The sequence below is a fragment of the Vipera ursinii genome (assembly GCF_947247035.1).
Source record: "Vipera ursinii genome assembly, chromosome: 1".
NCBI classification, from domain to species: Eukaryota; Metazoa; Chordata; class Lepidosauria; order Squamata; family Viperidae; genus Vipera; species Vipera ursinii.
The window spans coordinates 185,079,838-185,105,783 of record NC_139512.1 but is presented as its reverse complement, the minus strand read 5'-3'; positions in this window follow the sequence as shown (position 1 = coordinate 185,105,783).

Here is a 25,946-nt window from a genome sequence, read left to right as displayed (position 1 = left end):
ATCTGTTTGTTTTTCGAATTTGAGCTCTATCTGCAATGGGCACTTTTCATGCTATGAGCAGTTTTTCCTAACAAATGCAAGGTACAACATGGGCTATCTCCACAAGGAAACATCAGATCTGCAAAACTAATGGTTTTTTGGTCTTCGGGGAGCCGGGGGAACATGAATATGAGTTTGTTTTTCGAATTTGAGCTCTATCTGCAATGGGCACTTTTCATGCTATGAGCAGTTTTTCCTAACAAATGCAAGATATAACATGGGCTATCTCCGCAAGGAGACATCAGATCTGCAAAACCCATGGTTTTTTGGTCTTCGGGGAGCCGGGGGAACATGAATATGTGTTTGTTTTTCGAATTTGAGCTCTATCTGCAACCGGCACTTTTCAGGCTATAAGCACTTTTTCCTAACAAATGCAAGGTACAACATGGGCTATCTCCGCAAGGAGACATCAGATCTGCAAAAACCTTGGTTTTTTGGTCTTTTGGGAGCTGGGGAAATATGAATATGTGTTTGTTTTTCGAATTTGAGCTCTATCTGCAACGGGCACTTTTCAGGCTATAAGCAGTTTTTCCTAACAAATGCAAGGTACAACATGGGCTATCTCCGCAAGGAGACATCAGATCTGCAAAACCCATGGTTTTTTGGTCTTCGGGGAGCCGGGGGAACATGAATATGTGTTTGTTTTTCGAATTTGAGCTCTATCTGCAACGGGTACTTTTCAGGCTATAAGCAGTTTTTCCTATCAAATGCAAGGTACAACATGGGCTATCTCCGCAAGGAAACATCAGATGTACAAAACTCATGGTTTTTGGTCTTCAGGGATCTGGAGGAACATGAATATGTGTTTGTTTTTCGAATTTGAGCTCTAATTGCAACGGGCACTTTTCAGGCTATAAGCAGTTTTTTCCTAACAAATGCTAGATATAACATGGGCTATGTCTGCAAGGAGACATCAGATCTGCAAAACCCTTGGTTTTTTGGTCTTTTGGGAGCTGGGGGAACATGAATATGTGTTTGTTTTTCAAATTTGAGCTCTATCTGCAATGGGCACGTTTCATGCTATAAGCAATTTTTCCTAACAAATGCAAGATATAACATGGGCTATCTCCGCAAGGAGACATCAGATCTGCAAAACCCATGGTATTTTGGTCTTCGGGGAGCCGGGGGAACATGAATATGTGTTTGTTTTTCGAATTTGAGCTCTATCTGCAACGGGCACTTTTCAGGCTATAAGCAGTTTTTCCTAACAAATGCGAGGTACAACATGGGCTATCTCCGCAAGGAGACATCAGATCTGCAAAACTCATGGTTTTTTGGTCTTCGGTGAGCCGGGGGAACATGAATATGTGTTTGTTTTTCGAATTTGAGCTCTATCTGCAAAGGGCACTTTTCATGCTATAAGCAGTTTTTACTAACAAATGCAAGATATAACATGGGCTATCTCCGCAAGGAGACATCAGAACTGCAAAACGCATGGTTTTTTGGTCTTCGGGGAGGTTGGGGAACATGAATACGTATTTGTTTTTCGAATTTGAGCTCTATCTGCAAAGGGCACTTTTCTTGCTAAAAGCAGTTTTTCCTAACAAATGCAAGATATAACATGAGCTATCTCCGCAAGGAGACATCAGATCTGCATAACTCATGGTTTTTTGGTCTTCGGTGAGCCGGGGGAACATGAATATGTGCTTGTTTTTTGAATTTGAGCTCTATCTGCAAAGGGCACTTTTCTTGCTAAAAGCAGTTTTTCCTAAGAAATGCAAGATATAACATGGGCTATCTCCGCAAGGAGACATCAGATCTGCAAAACCCTTGGTTTTTCGGTCTTTTGGGAGCTGGGGGAATATGAATGTGTGTTTGTTTTTCGAATTTGAACTCTATCTGCAACGGGCACTTTTCAGGCTATAAGCAGTTTTTCCTAACAAATCCAATATGTAACATGGGCTATCTCCGCAAGGAGACATCAGATCTGCAAAACTAATGGTTTTTTGGTCTTCGGGGAGATGGGGGAACATGAATGTGTGTTTGTTTTTTGAATTTGAACTCTATCTGCAACGGGCACTTTTCATGCTATAAACAGTTTTTCCTAACAAATGCAAGATGTAACATGGGCTATCTCCGCAAGGAGACATCAGATCTGCAAAACCCATGGTTTTTTGGTCTTCGGGGAGCCGGGGGAACATGAATATGTGTTTGTTTTTCGAATTTGAGCTCTATCTGCAACGGGCACTTTTCAGGCTATAAGCAGTTTTTCCTAACAAATGCAACGTACAACATGGGCTATCTCCGCAAGGAGACATCAGATCTGCAAAACCCATGGTTTTTTTGTCTTCGGGGAGCCGGGGGAACATGAATATGTGTTTGTTTTTCGAATTTGAGCTCTATCTGCAATGGGCACTTTTCATGCTATGAGCAGTTTTTCCTAACAAATGCAAGGTACAACATGGGCTATCTCCACAAGGAAACATCAGATCTGCAAAACTAATGGTTTTTTGGTCTTCGGGGAGCCGGGGGAACATGAATATGAGTTTGTTTTTCGAATTTGAGCTCTATCTGCAATGGGCACTTTTCATGCTATGAGCAGTTTTTCCTAACAAATGCAAGATATAACATGGGCTATCTCCGCAAGGAGACATCAGATCTGCAAAAACCTTGGTTTTTTGGTCTTTTGGGAGCTGGGGAAATATGAATATGTGTTTGTTTTTCGAATTTGAGCTCTATCTGCAACGGGCACTTTTCAGGCTATAAGCAGTTTTTCCTAACAAATGCAAGGTACAACATGGGCTATCTCCGCAAGGAGACATCAGATCTGCAAAACCCATGGTTTTTTGGTCTTCGGGGAGCCGGGGGAACATGAATATGTGTTTGTTTTTCGAATTTGAGCTCTATCTGCAACGGGTACTTTTCAGGCTATAAGCAGTTTTTCCTATCAAATGCAAGGTACAACATGGGCTATCTCCGCAAGGAAACATCAGATGTACAAAACTCATGGTTTTTGGTCTTCAGGGATCTGGAGGAACATGAATATGTGTTTGTTTTTCGAATTTGAGCTCTAATTGCAACGGGCACTTTTCAGGCTATAAGCAGTTTTTTCCTAACAAATGCTAGATATAACATGGGCTATGTCTGCAAGGAGACATCAGATCTGCAAAACCCTTGGTTTTTTGGTCTTTTGGGAGCTGGGGGAACATGAATATGTGTTTGTTTTTCAAATTTGAGCTCTATCTGCAATGGGCACGTTTCATGCTATAAGCAATTTTTCCTAACAAATGCAAGATATAACATGGGCTATCTCCGCAAGGAGACATCAGATCTGCAAAACCCATGGTATTTTGGTCTTCGGGGAGCCGGGGGAACATGAATATGTGTTTGTTTTTCGAATTTGAGCTCTATCTGCAACGGGCACTTTTCAGGCTATAAGCAGTTTTTCCTAACAAATGCGAGGTACAACATGGGCTATCTCCGCAAGGAGACATCAGATCTGCAAAACTCATGGTTTTTTGGTCTTCGGTGAGCCGGGGGAACATGAATATGTGTTTGTTTTTCGAATTTGAGCTCTATCTGCAAAGGGCACTTTTCATGCTATAAGCAGTTTTTACTAACAAATGCAAGATATAACATGGGCTATCTCCGCAAGGAGACATCAGAACTGCAAAACGCATGGTTTTTTGGTCTTCGGGGAGGTTGGGGAACATGAATACGTATTTGTTTTTCGAATTTGAGCTCTATCTGCAAAGGGCACTTTTCTTGCTAAAAGCAGTTTTTCCTAACAAATGCAAGATATAACATGAGCTATCTCCGCAAGGAGACATCAGATCTGCATAACTCATGGTTTTTTGGTCTTCGGTGAGCCGGGGGAACATGAATATGTGCTTGTTTTTTGAATTTGAGCTCTATCTGCAAAGGGCACTTTTCTTGCTAAAAGCAGTTTTTCCTAAGAAATGCAAGATATAACATGGGCTATCTCCGCAAGGAGACATCAGATCTGCAAAACCCTTGGTTTTTCGGTCTTTTGGGAGCTGGGGGAATATGAATGTGTGTTTGTTTTTCGAATTTGAACTCTATCTGCAACGGGCACTTTTCAGGCTATAAGCAGTTTTTCCTAACAAATCCAATATGTAACATGGGCTATCTCCGCAAGGAGACATCAGATCTGCAAAACTAATGGTTTTTTGGTCTTCGGGGAGATGGGGGAACATGAATGTGTGTTTGTTTTTTGAATTTGAACTCTATCTGCAACGGGCACTTTTCATGCTATAAACAGTTTTTCCTAACAAATGCAAGATGTAACATGGGCTATCTCCGCAAGGAGACATCAGATCTGCAAAACCCATGGTTTTTTGGTCTTCGGGGAGCCGGGGGAACATGAATATGTGTTTGTTTTTCGAATTTGAGCTCTATCTGCAACGGGCACTTTTCAGGCTATAAGCAGTTTTTCCTAACAAATGCAACGTACAACATGGGCTATCTCCGCAAGGAGACATCAGATCTGCAAAACCCATGGTTTTTTTGTCTTCGGGGAGCCGGGGGAACATGAATATGTGTTTGTTTTTCGAATTTGAGCTCTATCTGCAATGGGCACTTTTCATGCTATGAGCAGTTTTTCCTAACAAATGCAAGGTACAACATGGGCTATCTCCACAAGGAAACATCAGATCTGCAAAACTAATGGTTTTTTGGTCTTCGGGGAGCCGGGGGAACATGAATATGAGTTTGTTTTTCGAATTTGAGCTCTATCTGCAATGGGCACTTTTCATGCTATGAGCAGTTTTTCCTAACAAATGCAAGATATAACATGGGCTATCTCCGCAAGGAGACATCAGATCTGCAAAACCCATGGTTTTTTGGTCTTCGGGGAGCCGGGGGAACATGAATACGTGTTTGTTTTTCCAATTTGAGTTCTATCTGCAACGGACACTTTTCATGCTATAAGCAGTTTTTTCCCTAACAAATGCAAGATATAACATGGGCTATCTCCGCAAGGAGACATCAGATCTGCAAAACCCTTGGTTTTTTGGTCTTTTGGGAGCTGGGGAAACATGAATATGTGTTTGTTTTTCGAATTTGAGCTCTATCTGCAACGGGCACTTTTCAGGCTATAAGCAGTTTTTTCCCTAACAAATGCAAGATATAACATGGGCTATCTCCGCAAGGAGACATCAGATCTGCAAAACCCTTGGTTTTTCGGTCTTTTGGGAGCTGGGGGTATATGAATGTGTGTTTGTTTTTTAAATTTGAACTCTATCTGCAACGGGCACTTTTCAGGCTATAAGCAGTTTTTCCTAACAAAAGCAAGATGTAACATGGGCTATCTCCGCAAGGAGACATCAGATCTGCAAAAAATGGTTTTTTGGTCTTCAGTGAGATGGGGGAACATGAATATGTGTTTGTTTTTTGAATTTGAGCTCTATCTGCAACGGGAACCTTTCAGGCTATAAGCAGTTTTTCCTAACAAATGCAAGGTACAACATGGGCTATCTCTGCAAGGAAATATCAGACCTGCAAATCTCATGGTTTTTTGGTCTTCGGGGCGCCGGGGGAACATGAATACGTGTTTGTTTTTCCAATTTGAGCTCTATCTGCAACGGGCACTTTTCATGCTATAAGCAGTTTTTTCCCTAACAAATGCAAGATATAACATGGGCTATCTCCGCAAGGAGACATCAGATCTGCAAAACCCTTGGTTTTTCGGTCTTTTGGGTTCTGGGGGAATATGAATGTGTGTTTGTTTTTCGAATTTGACCTCTATCTGCAACGGGCACTTTTCATGCTATAAACAGTTTTTCCTAACAAATGCAAGATGTAACATGGGCTATCTTCGCAAGGAGCCATGAGATCTGCAAAAGTCGTGTTTCTTTAGTCTTCGGGGAGCTGGGGAAACATGAATATGTGTTTGTTTTTCGAATTTGAGCTCTATCTACAACGGGCACTTTTCATGCTATAAGCAGTTTTTCCTAACAAATGCAAGATGTAACATGGGCTATCTTCGCAAGGAGCCATCAGATCTGCAAAACTCGTGTTTCTTTGGTCTTCGGTGAGCCGGGGGAATATGAATATGTGTTTGTTTTTCGAATTTGAGCTCTATCTGCAATGGGCACTTTTCATGCTATGAGCAGTTTTTCCTAACAAATGCAAGGTACAACATGGGCTATCTCCGCAAGGAAATATCAGATCTGCAAAACTCATGGTTTTTTTGTTCTTCGGGGAGCCGGGGGAACATGAATATGTGTTTGTTTTTCGAATTTGAGCTCTATCTGCAACGGGCACTTTTCATGCTATAAGCAGTTATTCCTAACAAACGCAAGATGTAACATGGGCTATCTCCGCAAGGAAACATCAGATCTGGAAAACTCATGGTTTTTTGTTCTTCGGGGAATTGGGGGAACATGAATATGTGTTTGTTTTTCGAATTTGAGCTCTATCTGCAATGGGCACTTTTCATGCTATAAGGAGTTTTTTTCCTAACAAATGCAAGATATAACATGGGCTATCTCCGCAAGGAGACATCAGATCTGCAAAACCTTTGGTTTTTCGGTCTCTTGGGAGCTGGGGGAACATGAATATGTGTTTGTTTTTTGAATTTGAGCTCTATCTGCAATGGGCACTTTTCATGCTATAAGCAGTTTTTCCTAACAAATGCAAGATATAACATGGGCTATCTCCGCAAGGAGACATCAGATCTGCAAAACCCTTGGTTTTTTGGTCTTTTGGGAGCCGGGGGAACATGAATATGTGTTTGTTTTTCGAATTTCAGCTCTATCTGCAATGGGCACGTTTCATGCTATAAGCAGTTTTTCCTAACAAATGCAAGATATAACATGGGCTATCTCCGCAAGGAGACATCAGATCTGCAAAACCCTTGGTTTTTTGGTCTTTTGGGAGCTGGGGGAACATGAATATGTGTTTGTTTTTCAAATTTGAGCTCTATCTGCAATGGGCACTTTTCATGCTATAAGCAGTTTTTCCTAACAAATGCAAGATATAACATGGGCTATCTCCGCAAGGAGACATCAGATCTGCAAAACCCATGGTTTTTTGGTCTTCGGGGAGCCGGGGGAACATGAATATGTGTTTGTTTTTCTAATTTGAGCTCTATCTGCAACGGGCACTTTTCAGGCTATAAGCAGTTTTTCCTAACAAATGCAAGGTACAACATGGGCTATCTCCGCAAGGAGACATCAGATCTGCAAAACCCATGGTTTTTTTGTCTTCGGGGAGCCGGGGGAACATGAATATGTGTTTGTTTTTCGAATTTGAGCTCTATCTACAACGGGCACTTTTCATGCTATAAGCAGTTTTTCCTAACAAATGCAAGATGTAACATGGGCTATCTTCGCAAGGAGCCATCAGATCTGCAAAACTCGTGTTTCTTTGGTCTTCGGTGAGCCGGGGGAATATGAATATGTGTTTGTTTTTCGAATTTGAGCTCTATCTGCAATGGGCACTTTTCATGCTATGAGCAGTTTTTCCTAACAAATGCAAGGTACAACATGGGCTATCTCCGCAAGGAAATATCAGATCTGCAAAACTCATGGTTTTTTTGTTCTTCGGGGAGCCGGGGGAACATGAATATGTGTTTGTTTTTCGAATTTGAGCTCTATCTGCAACGGGCACTTTTCATGCTATAAGCAGTTATTCCTAACAAACGCAAGATGTAACATGGGCTATCTCCGCAAGGAAACATCAGATCTGGAAAACTCATGGTTTTTTGTTCTTCGGGGAATTGGGGGAACATGAATATGTGTTTGTTTTTCGAATTTGAGCTCTATCTGCAATGGGCACTTTTCATGCTATAAGGAGTTTTTTTCCTAACAAATGCAAGGTACAACATGGGCTATCTCTGCAAGGAAATATCAGACCTGCAAATCTCATGGTTTTTTGGTCTTCGGGGAGCCGGGGGAACATGAATATGTGTTTGTTTTTCGAATTTGAGCTCTATCTGCAACCGGCACTTTTCAGGCTATAAGCACTTTTTCCTAACAAATGCAAGGTACAACATGGGCTATCTCCGCAAGGAGACATCAGATCTGCAAAAACCTTGGTTTTTTGGTCTTTTGGGAGCTGGGGAAATATGAATATGTGTTTGTTTTTCGAATTTGAGCTCTATCTGCAACGGGCACTTTTCAGGCTATAAGCAGTTTTTCCTAACAAATGCAAGGTACAACATGGGCTATCTCCGCAAGGAGATATCAGATCTGCAAAACCCATGGTTTTTTGGTCTTCGGGGAGCCGGGGGAACATGAATATGTGTTTGTTTTTCGAATTTGAGCTCTATCTGCAACGGGTACTTTTCAGGCTATAAGCAGTTTTTCCTATCAAATGCAAGGTACAACATGGGCTATCTCCGCAAGGAAACATCAGATGTACAAAACTCATGGTTTTTGGTCTTCAGGGATCTGGAGGAACATGAATATGTGTTTGTTTTTCGAATTTGAGCTCTAATTGCAACGGGCACTTTTCAGGCTATAAGCAGTTTTTTCCTAACAAATGCTAGATATAACATGGGCTATGTCTGCAAGGAGACATCAGATCTGCAAAACCCTTGGTTTTTTGGTCTTTTGGGAGCTGGGGGAACATGAATATGTGTTTGTTTTTCAAATTTGAGCTCTATCTGCAATGGGCACGTTTCATGCTATAAGCAATTTTTCCTAACAAATGCAAGATATAACATGGGCTATCTCCGCAAGGAGACATCAGATCTGCAAAACCCATGGTATTTTGGTCTTCGGGGAGCCGGGGGAACATGAATATGTGTTTGTTTTTCGAATTTGAGCTCTATCTGCAACGGGCACTTTTCAGGCTATAAGCAGTTTTTCCTAACAAATGCGAGGTACAACATGGGCTATCTCCGCAAGGAGACATCAGATCTGCAAAACTCATGGTTTTTTGGTCTTCGGTGAGCCGGGGGAACATGAATATGTGTTTGTTTTTCGAATTTGAGCTCTATCTGCAAAGGGCACTTTTCATGCTATAAGCAGTTTTTACTAACAAATGCAAGATATAACATGGGCTATCTCCGCAAGGAGACATCAGAACTGCAAAACGCATGGTTTTTTGGTCTTCGGGGAGGTTGGGGAACATGAATACGTATTTGTTTTTCGAATTTGAGCTCTATCTGCAAAGGGCACTTTTCTTGCTAAAAGCAGTTTTTCCTAACAAATGCAAGATATAACATGAGCTATCTCCGCAAGGAGACATCAGATCTGCATAACTCATGGTTTTTTGGTCTTCGGTGAGCCGGGGGAACATGAATATGTGCTTGTTTTTTGAATTTGAGCTCTATCTGCAAAGGGCACTTTTCTTGCTAAAAGCAGTTTTTCCTAAGAAATGCAAGATATAACATGGGCTATCTCCGCAAGGAGACATCAGATCTGCAAAACCCTTGGTTTTTCGGTCTTTTGGGAGCTGGGGGAATATGAATGTGTGTTTGTTTTTCGAATTTGAACTCTATCTGCAACGGGCACTTTTCAGGCTATAAGCAGTTTTTCCTAACAAATCCAATATGTAACATGGGCTATCTCCGCAAGGAGACATCAGATCTGCAAAACTAATGGTTTTTTGGTCTTCGGGGAGATGGGGGAACATGAATGTGTGTTTGTTTTTTGAATTTGAACTCTATCTGCAACGGGCACTTTTCATGCTATAAACAGTTTTTCCTAACAAATGCAAGATGTAACATGGGCTATCTCCGCAAGGAGACATCAGATCTGCAAAACCCATGGTTTTTTGGTCTTCGGGGAGCCGGGGGAACATGAATATGTGTTTGTTTTTCGAATTTGAGCTCTATCTGCAACGGGCACTTTTCAGGCTATAAGCAGTTTTTCCTAACAAATGCAACGTACAACATGGGCTATCTCCGCAAGGAGACATCAGATCTGCAAAACCCATGGTTTTTTTGTCTTCGGGGAGCCGGGGGAACATGAATATGTGTTTGTTTTTCGAATTTGAGCTCTATCTGCAATGGGCACTTTTCATGCTATGAGCAGTTTTTCCTAACAAATGCAAGGTACAACATGGGCTATCTCCACAAGGAAACATCAGATCTGCAAAACTAATGGTTTTTTGGTCTTCGGGGAGCCGGGGGAACATGAATATGAGTTTGTTTTTCGAATTTGAGCTCTATCTGCAATGGGCACTTTTCATGCTATGAGCAGTTTTTCCTAACAAATGCAAGATATAACATGGGCTATCTCCGCAAGGAGACATCAGATCTGCAAAACCCATGGTTTTTTGGTCTTCGGGGAGCCGGGGGAACATGAATACGTGTTTGTTTTTCCAATTTGAGTTCTATCTGCAACGGACACTTTTCATGCTATAAGCAGTTTTTTCCCTAACAAATGCAAGATATAACATGGGCTATCTCCGCAAGGAGACATCAGATCTGCAAAACCCTTGGTTTTTTGGTCTTTTGGGAGCTGGGGAAACATGAATATGTGTTTGTTTTTCGAATTTGAGCTCTATCTGCAACGGGCACTTTTCAGGCTATAAGCAGTTTTTTCCCTAACAAATGCAAGATATAACATGGGCTATCTCCGCAAGGAGACATCAGATCTGCAAAACCCTTGGTTTTTCGGTCTTTTGGGAGCTGGGGGTATATGAATGTGTGTTTGTTTTTTAAATTTGAACTCTATCTGCAACGGGCACTTTTCAGGCTATAAGCAGTTTTTCCTAACAAAAGCAAGATGTAACATGGGCTATCTCCGCAAGGAGACATCAGATCTGCAAAAAATGGTTTTTTGGTCTTCAGTGAGATGGGGGAACATGAATATGTGTTTGTTTTTTGAATTTGAGCTCTATCTGCAACGGGAACCTTTCAGGCTATAAGCAGTTTTTCCTAACAAATGCAAGGTACAACATGGGCTATCTCTGCAAGGAAATATCAGACCTGCAAATCTCATGGTTTTTTGGTCTTCGGGGCGCCGGGGGAACATGAATACGTGTTTGTTTTTCCAATTTGAGCTCTATCTGCAACGGGCACTTTTCATGCTATAAGCAGTTTTTTCCCTAACAAATGCAAGATATAACATGGGCTATCTCCGCAAGGAGACATCAGATCTGCAAAACCCTTGGTTTTTCGGTCTTTTGGGTTCTGGGGGAATATGAATGTGTGTTTGTTTTTCGAATTTGACCTCTATCTGCAACGGGCACTTTTCATGCTATAAACAGTTTTTCCTAACAAATGCAAGATGTAACATGGGCTATCTTCGCAAGGAGCCATGAGATCTGCAAAAGTCGTGTTTCTTTAGTCTTCGGGGAGCTGGGGAAACATGAATATGTGTTTGTTTTTCGAATTTGAGCTCTATCTACAACGGGCACTTTTCATGCTATAAGCAGTTTTTCCTAACAAATGCAAGATGTAACATGGGCTATCTTCGCAAGGAGCCATCAGATCTGCAAAACTCGTGTTTCTTTGGTCTTCGGTGAGCCGGGGGAATATGAATATGTGTTTGTTTTTCGAATTTGAGCTCTATCTGCAAGGGGCACTTTTCATGCTATGAGCAGTTTTTCCTAACAAATGCAAGGTACAACATGGGCTATCTCCGCAAGGAAATATCAGATCTGCAAAACTCATGGTTTTTTTGTTCTTCGGGGAGCCGGGGGAACATGAATATGTGTTTGTTTTTCGAATTTGAGCTCTATCTGCAACGGGCACTTTTCATGCTATAAGCAGTTATTCCTAACAAACGCAAGATGTAACATGGGCTATCTCCGCAAGGAAACATCAGATCTGGAAAACTCATGGTTTTTTGTTCTTCGGGGAATTGGGGGAACATGAATATGTGTTTGTTTTTCGAATTTGAGCTCTATCTGCAATGGGCACTTTTCATGCTATAAGGAGTTTTTTTCCTAACAAATGCAAGATATAACATGGGCTATCTCCGCAAGGAGACATCAGATCTGCAAAACCTTTGGTTTTTCGGTCTCTTGGGAGCTGGGGGAACATGAATATGTGTTTGTTTTTTGAATTTGAGCTCTATCTGCAATGGGCACTTTTCATGCTATAAGCAGTTTTTCCTAACAAATGCAAGATATAACATGGGCTATCTCCGCAAGGAGACATCAGATCTGCAAAACCCTTGGTTTTTTGGTCTTTTGGGAGCCGGGGGAACATGAATATGTGTTTGTTTTTCGAATTTCAGCTCTATCTGCAATGGGCACGTTTCATGCTATAAGCAGTTTTTCCTAACAAATGCAAGATATAACATGGGCTATCTCCGCAAGGAGACATCAGATCTGCAAAACCCTTGGTTTTTTGGTCTTTTGGGAGCTGGGGGAACATGAATATGTGTTTGTTTTTCAAATTTGAGCTCTATCTGCAATGGGCACTTTTCATGCTATAAGCAGTTTTTCCTAACAAATGCAAGATATAACATGGGCTATCTCCGCAAGGAGACATCAGATCTGCAAAACCCATGGTTTTTTGGTCTTCGGGGAGCCGGGGGAACATGAATATGTGTTTGTTTTTCTAATTTGAGCTCTATCTGCAACGGGCACTTTTCAGGCTATAAGCAGTTTTTCCTAACAAATGCAAGGTACAACATGGGCTATCTCCGCAAGGAGACATCAGATCTGCAAAACCCATGGTTTTTTTGTCTTCGGGGAGCCGGGGGAACATGAATATGTGTTTGTTTTTCGAATTTGAGCTCTATCTACAACGGGCACTTTTCATGCTATAAGCAGTTTTTCCTAACAAATGCAAGATGTAACATGGGCTATCTTCGCAAGGAGCCATCAGATCTGCAAAACTCGTGTTTCTTTGGTCTTCGGTGAGCCGGGGGAATATGAATATGTGTTTGTTTTTCGAATTTGAGCTCTATCTGCAATGGGCACTTTTCATGCTATGAGCAGTTTTTCCTAACAAATGCAAGGTACAACATGGGCTATCTCCGCAAGGAAATATCAGATCTGCAAAACTCATGGTTTTTTTGTTCTTCGGGGAGCCGGGGGAACATGAATATGTGTTTGTTTTTCGAATTTGAGCTCTATCTGCAACGGGCACTTTTCATGCTATAAGCAGTTATTCCTAACAAACGCAAGATGTAACATGGGCTATCTCCGCAAGGAAACATCAGATCTGGAAAACTCATGGTTTTTTGTTCTTCGGGGAATTGGGGGAACATGAATATGTGTTTGTTTTTCGAATTTGAGCTCTATCTGCAATGGGCACTTTTCATGCTATAAGGAGTTTTTTTCCTAACAAATGCAAGGTACAACATGGGCTATCTCTGCAAGGAAATATCAGACCTGCAAATCTCATGGTTTTTTGGTCTTCGGGGAGCCGGGGGAACATGAATACGTGTTTGTTTTTCCAATTTGAGTTCTATCTGCAACGGACACTTTTCATGCTATAAGCAGTTTTTTCCCTAACAAATGCAAGATATAACATGGGCTATCTCCGCAAGGAGACATCAGATCTGCAAAACCCTTGGTTTTTCGGTCTTTTGGGTTCTGGGGGAATATGAATGTGTGTTTGTTTTTTGAATTTGAACTCTATCTGCAACGGGCACTTTTCATGCTATAAACAGTTTTTCCTAACAAATGCAAGATGTAACATGGGCTATCTTCGCAAGGAGCCATCAGATCTGCAAAACTCGTGTTTCTTTAGTCTTCGGGGAGCTGGGGGAACATGAATATGTGTTTGTTTTTCGAATTTGAGCTCTATCTACAACGGGCACTTTTCATGCTATAAGCAGTTTTTCCTAACAAATGCAAGATGTAACATGGGCTATCTTCGCAAGGAGCCATCAGATCTGCAAAACTCGTGTTTCTTTGGTCTTCGGGGAGCCGGGGGAATATGAATATGTGTTTGTTTTTCGAATTTGAGCTCTATCTGCAACGGGCACTTTTCAGCCTATAAGCAGTTTTTCGTAACAAATGCAAGGTACAACATGGGCTATCTCCGCAAGGAAACATCAGATCTGGAAAACTCATGGTTTTTTGGTCTTCGGGGAGCCGGGGGAACATGAATATGTGTTTGTTTTTCGAATTTGAGCTCTATCTGCAATGGGCAATTTTCATGCTATGAGCAGTTTTTCCTAACAAATGCAAGGTACAACATGGGCTATCTCCACAAGGAAACATCAGATCTGCAAAACTAATGGTTTTTTGGTCTTCGGGGAGCCGGGGGAACATGAATATGTGTTTGTTTTTCGAATTTGAGCTCTATCTGCAACGGGCACTTTTCATGCTATAAGCAGTTATTCCTAACAAACGCAAGATGTAACATGGGCTATCTCCGCAAGGAAACATCAGATCTGGAAAACTCATGGTTTTTTGTTCTTCGGGGAATTGGGGGAACATGAATATGTGTTTGTTTTTCGAATTTGAGCTCTATCTGCAATGGGCACTTTTCATGCTATAAGGAGTTTTTTTCCTAACAAATGCAAGATATAACATGGGCTATCTCCGCAAGGAGACATCAGATCTGCAAAACCTTTGGTTTTTCGGTCTCTTGGGAGCTGGGGGAAGATGAATATGTGTTTGTTTTTTGAATTTGAGCTCTATCTGCAATGGGCACTTTTCATGCTATAAGCAGTTTTTCCTAACAAATGCAAGATATAACATGCGCTATCTCCGCAAGGAGACATCAGATCTGCAAAACCCTTGGTTTTTTGGTCTTTTGGGAGCCGGGGGAACATGAATATGTGTTTGTTTTTCGAATTTCAGCTCTATCTGCAATGGGCACGTTTCATGCTATAAGCAGTTTTTCCTAACAAATGCAAGATATAACATGGGCTATCTCCGCAAGGAGACATCAGATCTGCAAAACCCTTGGTTTTTTGGTCTTTTGGGAGCTGGGGGAACATGAATATGTGTTTGTTTTTCAAATTTGAGCTCTATCTGCAATGGGCACTTTTCATGCTATAAGCAGTTTTTCCTAACAAATGCAAGATATAACATGGGCTATCTCCGCAAGGAGACATCAGATCTGCAAAACCCTTGGTTTTTTGGTCTTTTGGGAGCTGGGGGAACATGAATATGTGTTTGTTTTTCGAATTTGAGCTCTATCTGCAATGGGCACGTTTAATGCTATAAGCAATTTTTCCTAACAAATGCAAGATATAACATGGGCTATCTCCGCAAGGAGACATCAGATCTGCAAAGCCCATGGTTTTTTGGTCTTCGGGGAGCCGGGGGAACATGAATATGTGTTTGTTTTTCGAATTTGACCTCTATCTGCAACGGGCACTTTTCAGGCTATAAGCAGTTTTTCCTAACAAATGCAAGGTACAACATGGGCTATCTCCGCAAGGAGACATCAGATCTGCAAAACCCATGGTTTTTTTGTCTTCGGGGAGCCGGGGGAACATGAATATGTGTTTGTTTTTCGAATTTGAGCTCTATCTGCAACCGGCACTTTTCAGGCTATAAGCACTTTTTCCTAAGAAATGCAAGGTACAACATGGGCTATCTCCGCAAGGAGACATCAGATCTGCAAAACCCTTGGTTTTTTGGTCTTTTGGGAGCTGGGGAAATATGAATATGTGTTTGTTTTTCGAATTTGAGCTCTATCTGCAACGGGCACTTTTCAGGCTATAAGCAGTTTTTCCTAACAAATGCAAGGTACAACATGGGCTATCTCCGCAAGGAGACATCAGATCTGCAAAACCCATGGTTTTTTGGTCTTCGGGGAGCCGGGGGAACATGAATATGTGTTTGTTTTTCGAATTTGAGCTCTATCTGCAACGGGCACTTTTCAGGCTATAAGCAGTTTTTCCTAACAAATGCAAGATATAACATGGGCTATCTCCGCAAGGAGACATCAGATCTGCAAAACCCTTGTTTTTTTGGTCTTTTGGGAGCTGGGGGAACATGAATATGTGTTTGTTTTTCGAATTTGAGCTCTATCTGCAACGGGCACTTTTCAGGCTATAAGCAGTTTTTCCTAACATATGCGAGGTACAACATGGGCTATCTCCGCAAGGAAACATCAGATGTACAAAACTCATGGTTTTTGGTCTTCAGGGATCTGGAGGAACATGAATATGTGTTTGTTTTTCGAATTTGAGCTCTAATTGCAACGGGCACTTTTCAGGCTATAAGCAGTTTTTTCCTAACAAATGCAAGATATAACATGGGCTATGTCTGCAAGGAGACATCAGATCTGCAAAACCCTTGGTTTTTTGGTCTTTTGGGAGCTGGGGGAACATGAATATGTGTTTGTTTTTCAAATTTGAGCTCTATCTGCAATGGGCACGTTTCATGCTATAAGCAATTTTTCCTAACAAATGCAAGATATAACATGGGCTATCTCCGCAAGGAGACATCAGATCTGCAAAACCCATGGTTTTTTGGTCTTCGGGGAGCCGGGGGAACATGAATATGTGTTTGTTTTTCGAATTTGAGCTCTATCTGCAACGGGCACTTTTCAGGCTATAAGCAGTTTTTCCTAACAAATGCGAGGTACAACATGGGCTATCTCCGCAAGGAGACATCAGATCTGCAAAACTCATGGTTTTTTGGTCTTCGGTGAGCCGGGGGAACATGAATATGTGTTTGTTTTTCGAATTTGAGCTCTATCTGCAAAGGGCACTTTTCATGCTATAAGCAGTTTTTACTAACAAATGCAAGATATAACATGGGCTATCTCCGCAAGGAGACATCAGAACTGCAAAACGCATGGTTTTTTGGTCTTTGGGGAGGTTGGGGAACATGAATACGTATTTGTTTTTCGAATTTGAGCTCTGTCTGCAAAGGGCACTTTTCTTGCTAAAAGCAGTTTTTCCTAACAAATGCAATATATAACATGGGCTATCTCCGCAAGGAGACATCAGATCTGCATAACTCATGGTTTTTTGGTCTTCGGTGAGCCGGGGGAACATGAATATGTGTTTGTTTTTCGAATTTGAGCTCTATATGCAAAGGGCACTTTTCTTGCTAAAAGCAGTTTTTCCTAAGAAATGCAAGATATAACATGGGCTATCTCCGCAAGGAGACATCAGATCTGCAAAACCCTTGGTTTTTTGGTCTTTTGGGAGCTGGGGAAACATGAATATGTGTTTGTTTTTCGAATTTGAGCTCTATCTACAACGGGCACTTTTCATGCTATAAGCAGTTTTTTCCCTAACAAATGCAAGATATAACATGGGCTATCTCCGCAAGGAGACATCAGATCTGCAAAACCCTTGGTTTTTCGGTCTTTTGGGAGCTGGGGGTATATGAATGTGTGTTTGTTTTTTGAATTTGAACTCTATCTGCAACGGGCACTTTTCAGGCTATAAGCAGTTTTTCCTAACAAATGCAAGATGTAACATGGGCTATCTCCGCAAGGAGACATCAGATCTGCAAAAAATGGTTTTTTGGTCTTCAGTGAGATGGGGGAACATGAATATGTGTTTGTTTTTTGAATTTGAGCTCTATCTGCAACGGGAACCTTTCAGGCTATAAGCAGTTTTTTCCCTAACAAATGCAAGATATAACATGGGCTATCTCCGCAAGGAGACATCAGATCTGCAAAACCCTTGGTTTTTCGGTCTTTTGGGAGCTGGGGGTATATGAATGTGTCTTTGTTTTTTGAATTTGAACTCTATCTGCAACGGGCACTTTTCAGGCTATAAGCAGTTTTTCCTAACAAATGCAAGACGTAACATGGGCTATCTCCGCAAGGAGACATCAGATCTGCAAAAAATGGTTTTTTGGTCTTCAGTGAGATGGGGGAACATGAATATGTGTTTGTTTTTTGAATTTGAGCTCTATCTGCAACGGGAACCTTTCAGGCTATAAGCAGTTTTTCCTAACAAATGCAAGGTACAACATGGGCTATCTCTGCAAGGAAATATCAGACCTGCAAATCTCATGGTTTTTTGGTCTTCGGGGCGCCGGGGGAACATGAATACGTGTTTGTTTTTCCAATTTGAGCTCTATCTGCAACGGGCACTTTTCATGCTATAAGCAGTTTTTTCCCTAACAAATACAAGATATAACATGGGCTATCTCCGCAAGGAGACATCAGATCTGCAAAACCCTTGGTTTTTCGGTCTTTTGGGTTCTGGGGGAATATGAATGTGTGTTTGTTTTTCGAATTTGACCTCTATCTGCAACGGGCACTTTTCAAGCTATAAACAGTTTTTCCTAACAAATGCAAGATGTAACATGGGCTATCTTCGCAAGGAGCCATCAGATCTGCAAAACTCGTGTTTCTTTAGTCTTCGGGGAGCTGGGGAAACATGAATATGTGTTTGTTTTTCGAATTTGAGCTCTATCTACAACGGGCACTTTTCATGCTATAAGCAGTTTTTCCTAACAAATGCAAGATATAACATGGGCTATCTTCGCAAGGAGCCATCAGATCTGCAAAACTCGTGTTTCTTTAGTCTTCGGGGAGCTGGGGAAACATGAATATGTGTTTGTTTTTCAAATTTGAGCTCTATCTGCAACGGGCACTTTTCAGGCTATAAGCAGTTTTTCGTAACAAATGCAAGATGTAACATGGGCTATCTCCGCAAGGAAACATCAGATCTGGAAAACTCATGGTTTTTTGTTCTTCGGGGAATTGGGGGAACATGAATATGTGTTTGTTTTTCGAATTTGAGCTCTATCTGCAATGGGCACTTTTCATGCTATAAGGAGTTTTTACTAACAAATGCAAGATATAACATGGGCTATCTCCGCAAGGAGACATCAGAACTGCAAAACGCATGGTTTTTTGGTCTTCGGTGAGATGGGGGAACATGAATATGTGTTTGTTTTTTGAATTTGAGCTCTATCTGCAACGGGAACCTTTCAGGCTATAAGCAGTTTTTTCCCTAACAAATGCAAGATATAACATGGGCTATCTCCGCAAGGAGACATCAGATCTGCAAAACCCTTGGTTTTTCGGTCTTTTGGGAGCTGGGGGTATATGAATGTGTGTTTGTTTTTCGAATTTGAGCTCTATCTGCAAAGGGCACTTTTCTTGCTAAAAGCAGTTTTTCCTAACAAATGCAAGATATAACATGGGCTATCTCCGCAAGGAGACATCAGATCTGCATAACTCATGGTTTTTTGGTCTTCGGTGAGCCGGGGGAACATGAATGTGTGTTTGTTTTTCGAATTTGAACTCTATCTGCAACGGGCACTTTTCAGGCTATAAGCAGTTTTTCCTAACAAATCCAAGATGTAACATGGGCTATCTCCGCAAGGAGACATCAGATCTGCAAAACTAATGGTTTTTTGGTCTTCGGGGAGATGGGGGAACATGAATATGTGTTTGTTTTTTGAATTTGAGCTCTATCTGCAACGGGAACTTTTCAGGCTATAAGCAGTTTTTCCTAACAAATGCAAGGTACAACATGGGCTATCTCTGCAAGGAAATATCAGACCTGCAAATCTCATGGTTTTTTGGTCTTCGGGGAGCCGGGGGAACATGAATACGTGTTTGTTTTTCCAATTTGAGCTCTATCTGCAACGGGCACTTTTCATGCTATAAGCAGTTTTTTCCCTAACAAATGCAAGATATAACATGGGCTATCTCCGCAAGGAGACATCAGATCTGCAAAACCCTTGGTTTTTCGGTCTTTTGGGTTCTGGGGGAATATGAATGTGTGTTTGTTTTTTGAATTTGAACTCTATCTGCAACGGGCACTTTTCATGCTATAAATAGTTTTTCCTAACAAAAGCAAGATGTAACATGGGCTATCTTCGCAAGGAGCCATCAGATCTGCAAAACTCGTGTTTCTTTAGTCTTCGGGGAATGGGGGAACATGAATATGTGTTTGTTTTTCGAATTTGAGCTCTATCTACAACGGGCACTTTTCATGCTATAAGCAGTTTTTCCTAACAAATGCAAGATGTAACATGGGCTATCTTCGCAAGGAGCCATCAGATCTGCAAAACTCGTGTTTCTTTGGTCTTCGGGGAGCCGGGGGAATATGAATATGTGTTTGTTTTTCGAATTTGAGCTCTATCTGCAACGGGCACTTTTCAGCCTATAAGCAGTTTTTCGTAACAAATGCAAGGTACAACATGGGCTATCTCCGCAAGGAGACATCAGATCTGCATAACTCGTGGTTTTTTGGTCTTGGGTGAGCCGAGGGAACATGAATATGTGTTTGTTTTTCGAATTTGAGCTCTATCTGCAATGGGCACTTTTCATGCTATGAGCAGTTTTTCCTAACAAATGCAAGGTACAACATGGGCTATCTCCACAAGGAAACATCAGATCTGCAAAACTAATGGTTTTTTGGTCTTCGGGGAGCCGGGGGAACATGAATATGAGTTTGTTTTTCGAATTTGAGCTCTATCTGCAATGGGCACTTTTCATGCTATGAGCAGTTTTTCCTAACAAATGCAAGATATAACATGGGCTATCTCCGCAAGGAGACATCAGATCTGCAAAACCCATGGTTTTTTGGTCTTCGGGGAGCCGGGGGAACATGAATATGTGTTTGTTTTTCGAATTTGAGCTCTATCTGCAACCGGCACTTTTCAGGCTATAAGCACTTTTTCCTAACAAATGCAAGGTACAACATGGGCTATCTCCGCAAGGAGACATCAGATCTGCAAAAACCTTTGTTTTTTGGTCTTTTGGGAGCTGGGGAAATATGAATATGTGTTTGTTTTTCGAATTTGAGCTCTATCTGCAACGGGCACTTTTCAGGCTATAAGCAGTTTTTCCTAACAAATGCAAGGTACAACATGGGCTATCTCCGCAAGGAGACATCAGATCTGCAAAACCCATGGTTTTTTGGTCTTCGGGGAGCCGGGGGAACATGAATATGTGTTTGTTTTTCGAATTTGAGCTCTATCTGCAACGGGCACTTTTCAGGCTATAAGCAGTTTTTCCTAACAAATGCAAGGTACAACATGGGCTATCTCCGCAAGGAAACATCAGATGTACAAAACTCATGGTTTTTGGTCTTCAGGGATCTGGAGGAACATGAATATGTGTTTGTTTTTCGAATTTGAGCTCTAATTGCAACGGGCACTTTTCAGGCTATAAGCAGTTTTTTCCTAACAAATGCAAGATATAACATGGGCTATGTCTGCAAGGAGACATCAGATCTGCAAAACCCTTGGTTTTTTGGTCTTTTGGGAGCTGGGGGAACATGAATATGTGTTTGTTTTTCAAATTTGAGCTCTATCTGCAATGGGCACGTTTCATGCTATAAGCAATTTTTCCTAACAAATGCAAGATATAACATGGGCTATCTCCGCAAGGAGACATCAGATCTGCAAAACCCATGGTTTTTTGGTCTTCGGGGAGCCGGGGGAACATGAATATGTGTTTGTTTTTCGAATTTGAGCTCTATCTGCAACGGGCACTTTTCAGGCTATAAGCAGTTTTTCCTAACAAATGCGAGGTACAACATGGGCTATCTCCGCAAGGAGACATCAGATCTGCAAAACTCATGGTTTTTTGGTCTTCGGTGAGCCGGGGGAACATGAATATGTGTTTGTTTTTCGAATTTGAGCTCTATCTGCAAAGGGCACTTTTCATGCTATAAGCAGTTTTTACTAACAAATGCAAGATATAACATGGGCTATCTCCGCAAGGAGACATCAGAACTGCAAAACGCATGGTTTTTTGGTCTTCGGGGAGGTTGGGGAACATGAATACGTATTTGTTTTTCGAATTTGAGCTCTATCTGCAAAGGGCACTTTTCTTGCTAAAAGCAGTTTTTCCTAACAAATGCAAGATATAACATGAGCTATCTCCGCAAGGAGACATCAGATCTGCATAACTCATGGTTTTTTGGTCTTCGGTGAGCCGGGGGAACATGAATATGTGCTTGTTTTTTGAATTTGAGCTCTATCTGCAAAGGGCACTTTTCTTGCTAAAAGCAGTTTTTCCTAAGAAATGCAAGATATAACATGGGCTATCTCCGCAAGGAGACATCAGATCTGCAAAACCCTTGGTTTTTCGGTCTTTTGGGAGCTGGGGGAATATGAATGTGTGTTTGTTTTTCGAATTTGGACTCTATCTGCAACGGGCACTTTTCAGGCTATAAGCAGTTTTTCCTAACAAATCCAATATGTAACATGGGCTATCTCCGCAAGGAGACATCAGATCTGCAAAACTAATGGTTTTTTGGTCTTCGGGGAGATGGGGGAACATGAATATGTGTTTGTTTTTTGAATTTGAGCTCTATCTGCAACGGGAACTTTTCAGGCTATAAGCAGTTTTTCCTAACAAATGCAAGGTACAACATGGGCTATCTCTGCAAGGAAATATCAGACCTGCAAATCTCATGGTTTTTTGGTCTTCGGGGAGCCGGGGGAACATGAATACGTGTTTGTTTTTCCAATTTGAGCTCTATCTGCAACGGGCACTTTTCATGCTATAAGCAGTTTTTTCCCTAACAAATGCAAGATATAACATGGGCTATCTCCGCAAGGAGACATCAGATCTGCAAAACCCTTGGTTTTTTGGTCTTTTGGTTTCTGGGGGAATATGAATGTGTGTTTGTTTTTTGAATTTGAACTCTATCTGCAACGGGCACTTTTCATGCTATAAACAGTTTTTCCTAACAAATGCAAGATGTAACATGGGCTATCTCCGCAAGGAGACATCAGATCTGCAAAACCCATGGTTTTTTGGTCTTCGGGGAGCCGGGGGAACATGAATATGTGTTTGTTTTTCGAATTTGAGCTCTATCTGCAACGGGCACTTTTCAGGCTATAAGCAGTTTTTCCTAACAAATGCAAGATATAACATGGGCTATCTCCGCAAGGAGACATCAGAACTGCAAAACGCATGGTTTTTTGGCCTTCGGTGAGCCTGGGGAACTTGAATATGTGTTTGTTTTTCGAATTTGAGCTCTATCTGCAAAGGGCACTTTTCTTGCTAAAAGCAGTTTTTCCTAACAAATGCAAGATATAACATGGGCTATCTCCGCAAGGAGACATCAGATCTGCAAAACTCATGGTTTTTTGGTGTTCGGTGAGCCGGGGGAACATGAATATGTGTTTGTTTTTCGAATTTGAGCTCTATCTTCAAAGGGCACTTTTCTTGCTAAAAGCAGTTTTTACTAACAAATGCAAGATATAACATGGGCTATCTCCGCAAAGAGACATCAGATCTGCATAACTCGTGGTTTTTTGGTCTTCGGTGAGCCGGGGGAACATGAATACGTGTTTGTTTTTCGAATTTGAGCTCTATCTGCAAAGGGCACTTTTCTTGCTAAAAGCAGTTTTTCCTAACAAATGCAAGATATAACATGGGCTATCTCCGCAAGGAGACATCAGAACTGCAAAACTCATGGTTTTTTGGTCTTCGGTGAGCCGGGGGAACATGAATATGTGTTTGTTTTTCGAATTTGAGCTCTATCTGCAATGGGCACTTTTCATGCTATAAACAGTTTTTCCTAACAAATGCAAGATATAACATGGGCTATCTCCGCAAGGAGACATCAGAACTGCAAAACGCATGGTTTTTTGTTCTTCGGGGAGGTGGGGGAACATGAATATGTGTTTGTTTTTCGAATTTGAGCTCTATCTGCAAAGGGCACTTTTCTTGCTAAAAGCAGTTTTTCCTAACTAATGCAAGATATAACATGCGCTATCTCCGCAAGGAGACATCAGATCTGCAAAACTCATGGTTTTTTGTTCTTCGGGGAGGTGGGGGAACATGAATATGTGTTTGTTTTTCGAATTTGAGCTCTATCTGCAAAGGGCACTTTTCTTGCTAAAAGCAGTTTTTCCTAACAAATGCAAGATATAACATGGGCTATCTCCGCAAGGAGACATCAGATCTGCAAAACTCATGGTTTTTTGTTCTTCGGGGAGGTGGGGGAACATGAATATGTGTTTGTTTTTCGAATTTGAGCTCTATCTGCAAAGGGCACTTTTCTGGCTAAAAGCAGTTTTTACTAACAAATGCAAGATATAACATGGGCTATCTCCGCAAGGAGACATCAGATCTGCATAACTCGTGGTTTTTTGGTCTTCGGTGAGCCGGGGGAACATGAATATGTGTTTGTTTTTCGAATTTGAGCTCTATCTGCAATGGGCACTTTTCATGCTATAAACTGTTTTTCCTAACAAATGCAAGATATAACATGGGCTATCTCCACAAGGAGACATCAGAACAGCAAAACGCATGGTTTTTTGTTCTTCGGTTAGGTGGGGGAACATGAATACCTGTTTGTTTTTCGAATTTGAGCTCTATCTGCAAAGGGCACTTTTCTTGCTAAAAGCAGTTTTTCCTAACAAATGCAAGATATAACATGGGCTATCTCCGCAAGGAGACATCAGATCTGCAAAACTCATGGTTTTTTGGTGTTCGGTGAGCCGGGGGAACATGAATATGTGTTTGTTTTTCGAATTTGAGCTCTATCTTCAAAGGGCACTTTTCTTGCTAAAAGCAGTTTTTCCTAACAAATGCAAGATATAACATGGGCTATCTCCGCAAGGAGACATCAGAACTGCAAAACTCATGGTTTTTTGGTCTTCGGTGAGCCGGGGGAACATGAATATGTGTTTGTTTTTCGAATTTGAGCTCTATCTGCAATGGGCACTTTTCATGCTATAAACAGTTTTTCCTAACAAATGCAAGATATAACATGGGCTATCTCCGCAAGGAGACATCAGAACTGCAAAACGCATGGTTTTTTGGTCTTCGGTGAGCCTGGGGAACTTGAATATGTGTTTGTTTTTCGAATTTGAGCTCTATCTGCAAAGGGCACTTTTCTTGCTAAAAGCAGTTTTTCCTAACAAATGCAAGATATAACATGGGCTATCTCCGCAAGGAGACATCAGATCTGCATAACTCGTGGTTTTTTGGTCTTCGGTGAGCCGGGGGAACATGAATACGTGTTTGTTTTTCGAATTTGAGCTCTATCTGCAAAGGGCACTTTTCTTGCTAAAAGCAGTTTTTCCTAACAAATGCAAGATATAACATGGGCTATCTCCGCAAGGAGACATCAGATCTGCATAACTCGTGGTTTTTTGGTCTTCGGTGAGCCGGGGGAACATGAATATGTGTTTGTTTTTCGAATTTGAGCTCTATCTGCAAAGGGCACTTTTCTTGCTAAAAGCAGTTTTTACTAACAAATGCAAGATATAACATGGGCTATCTCCGCAAGGAGACATCAGAAAAGCAAAACGCATGGTTTTTTGTTCTTCGGTTAGGTGGGGGAACATGAATACCTGTTTGTTTTTCGAATTTGAGCTCTATCTGCAAAGGGCACTTTTCTTGCTAAAAGCAGTTTTTCCTAACAAATGCAAGATATAAAATGGGCTATCTCCGCAAAGAGACATCAGATCTGTAAAACTCATGGTTTTTTGGTCTTCGGTGAGCCGGGGGAACATGAATATGTGTTTGTTTTTCGAATTTGAGCTCTATCTGCAAAGGGCACTTTTATTGCTAAAAGCAGTTTTTACTAACAAATGCAAGATATAACATGGGCTATCTCCGCAAGGAGACATCAGATCTGCATAACTCGTGGTTTTTTGGTCTTCGGTGAGCCGGGGGAACATGAATATGTGTTTGTTTTTCGAATTTGAGCTCTATCTGCAATGGGCACTTTTCATGCTATAAACAGTTTTTCCTAACAAATGCAAGATATAACATGGGCTATCTCCGCAAGGAGACATCAGATCTGCATAACTCGTGGTTTTTTGGTCTTCGGTGAGCCGGGGGAACATGAATACCTGTTTGTTTTTCGAATTTGAGCTCTATCTGCAAAGGGCACTTTTCTTGCTAAAAGCAGTTTTTCCTAACAAATGCAAGATATAACATGGGCTATCTCCACAAGGAGACATCAGATCTGTAAAACTCATGGTTTTTTGGTCTTCGGTGAGCCGGGGGAACATGAATATGAGTTTGTTTTTCGAATTTGAGCTCTATCTGCAAAGGGCACTTTTCTGGCTAAAAGCAGTTTTTACTAACAAATGCAAGATATAACATGGGCTATCTCCGCAAGGAGACATCAGATCTGCATAACTCGTGGTTTTTTGGTCTTCGGTGAGCCGGGGGAACATGAATATGTGTTTGTTTTTCGAATTTGAGCTCTATCTGCAATGGGCAC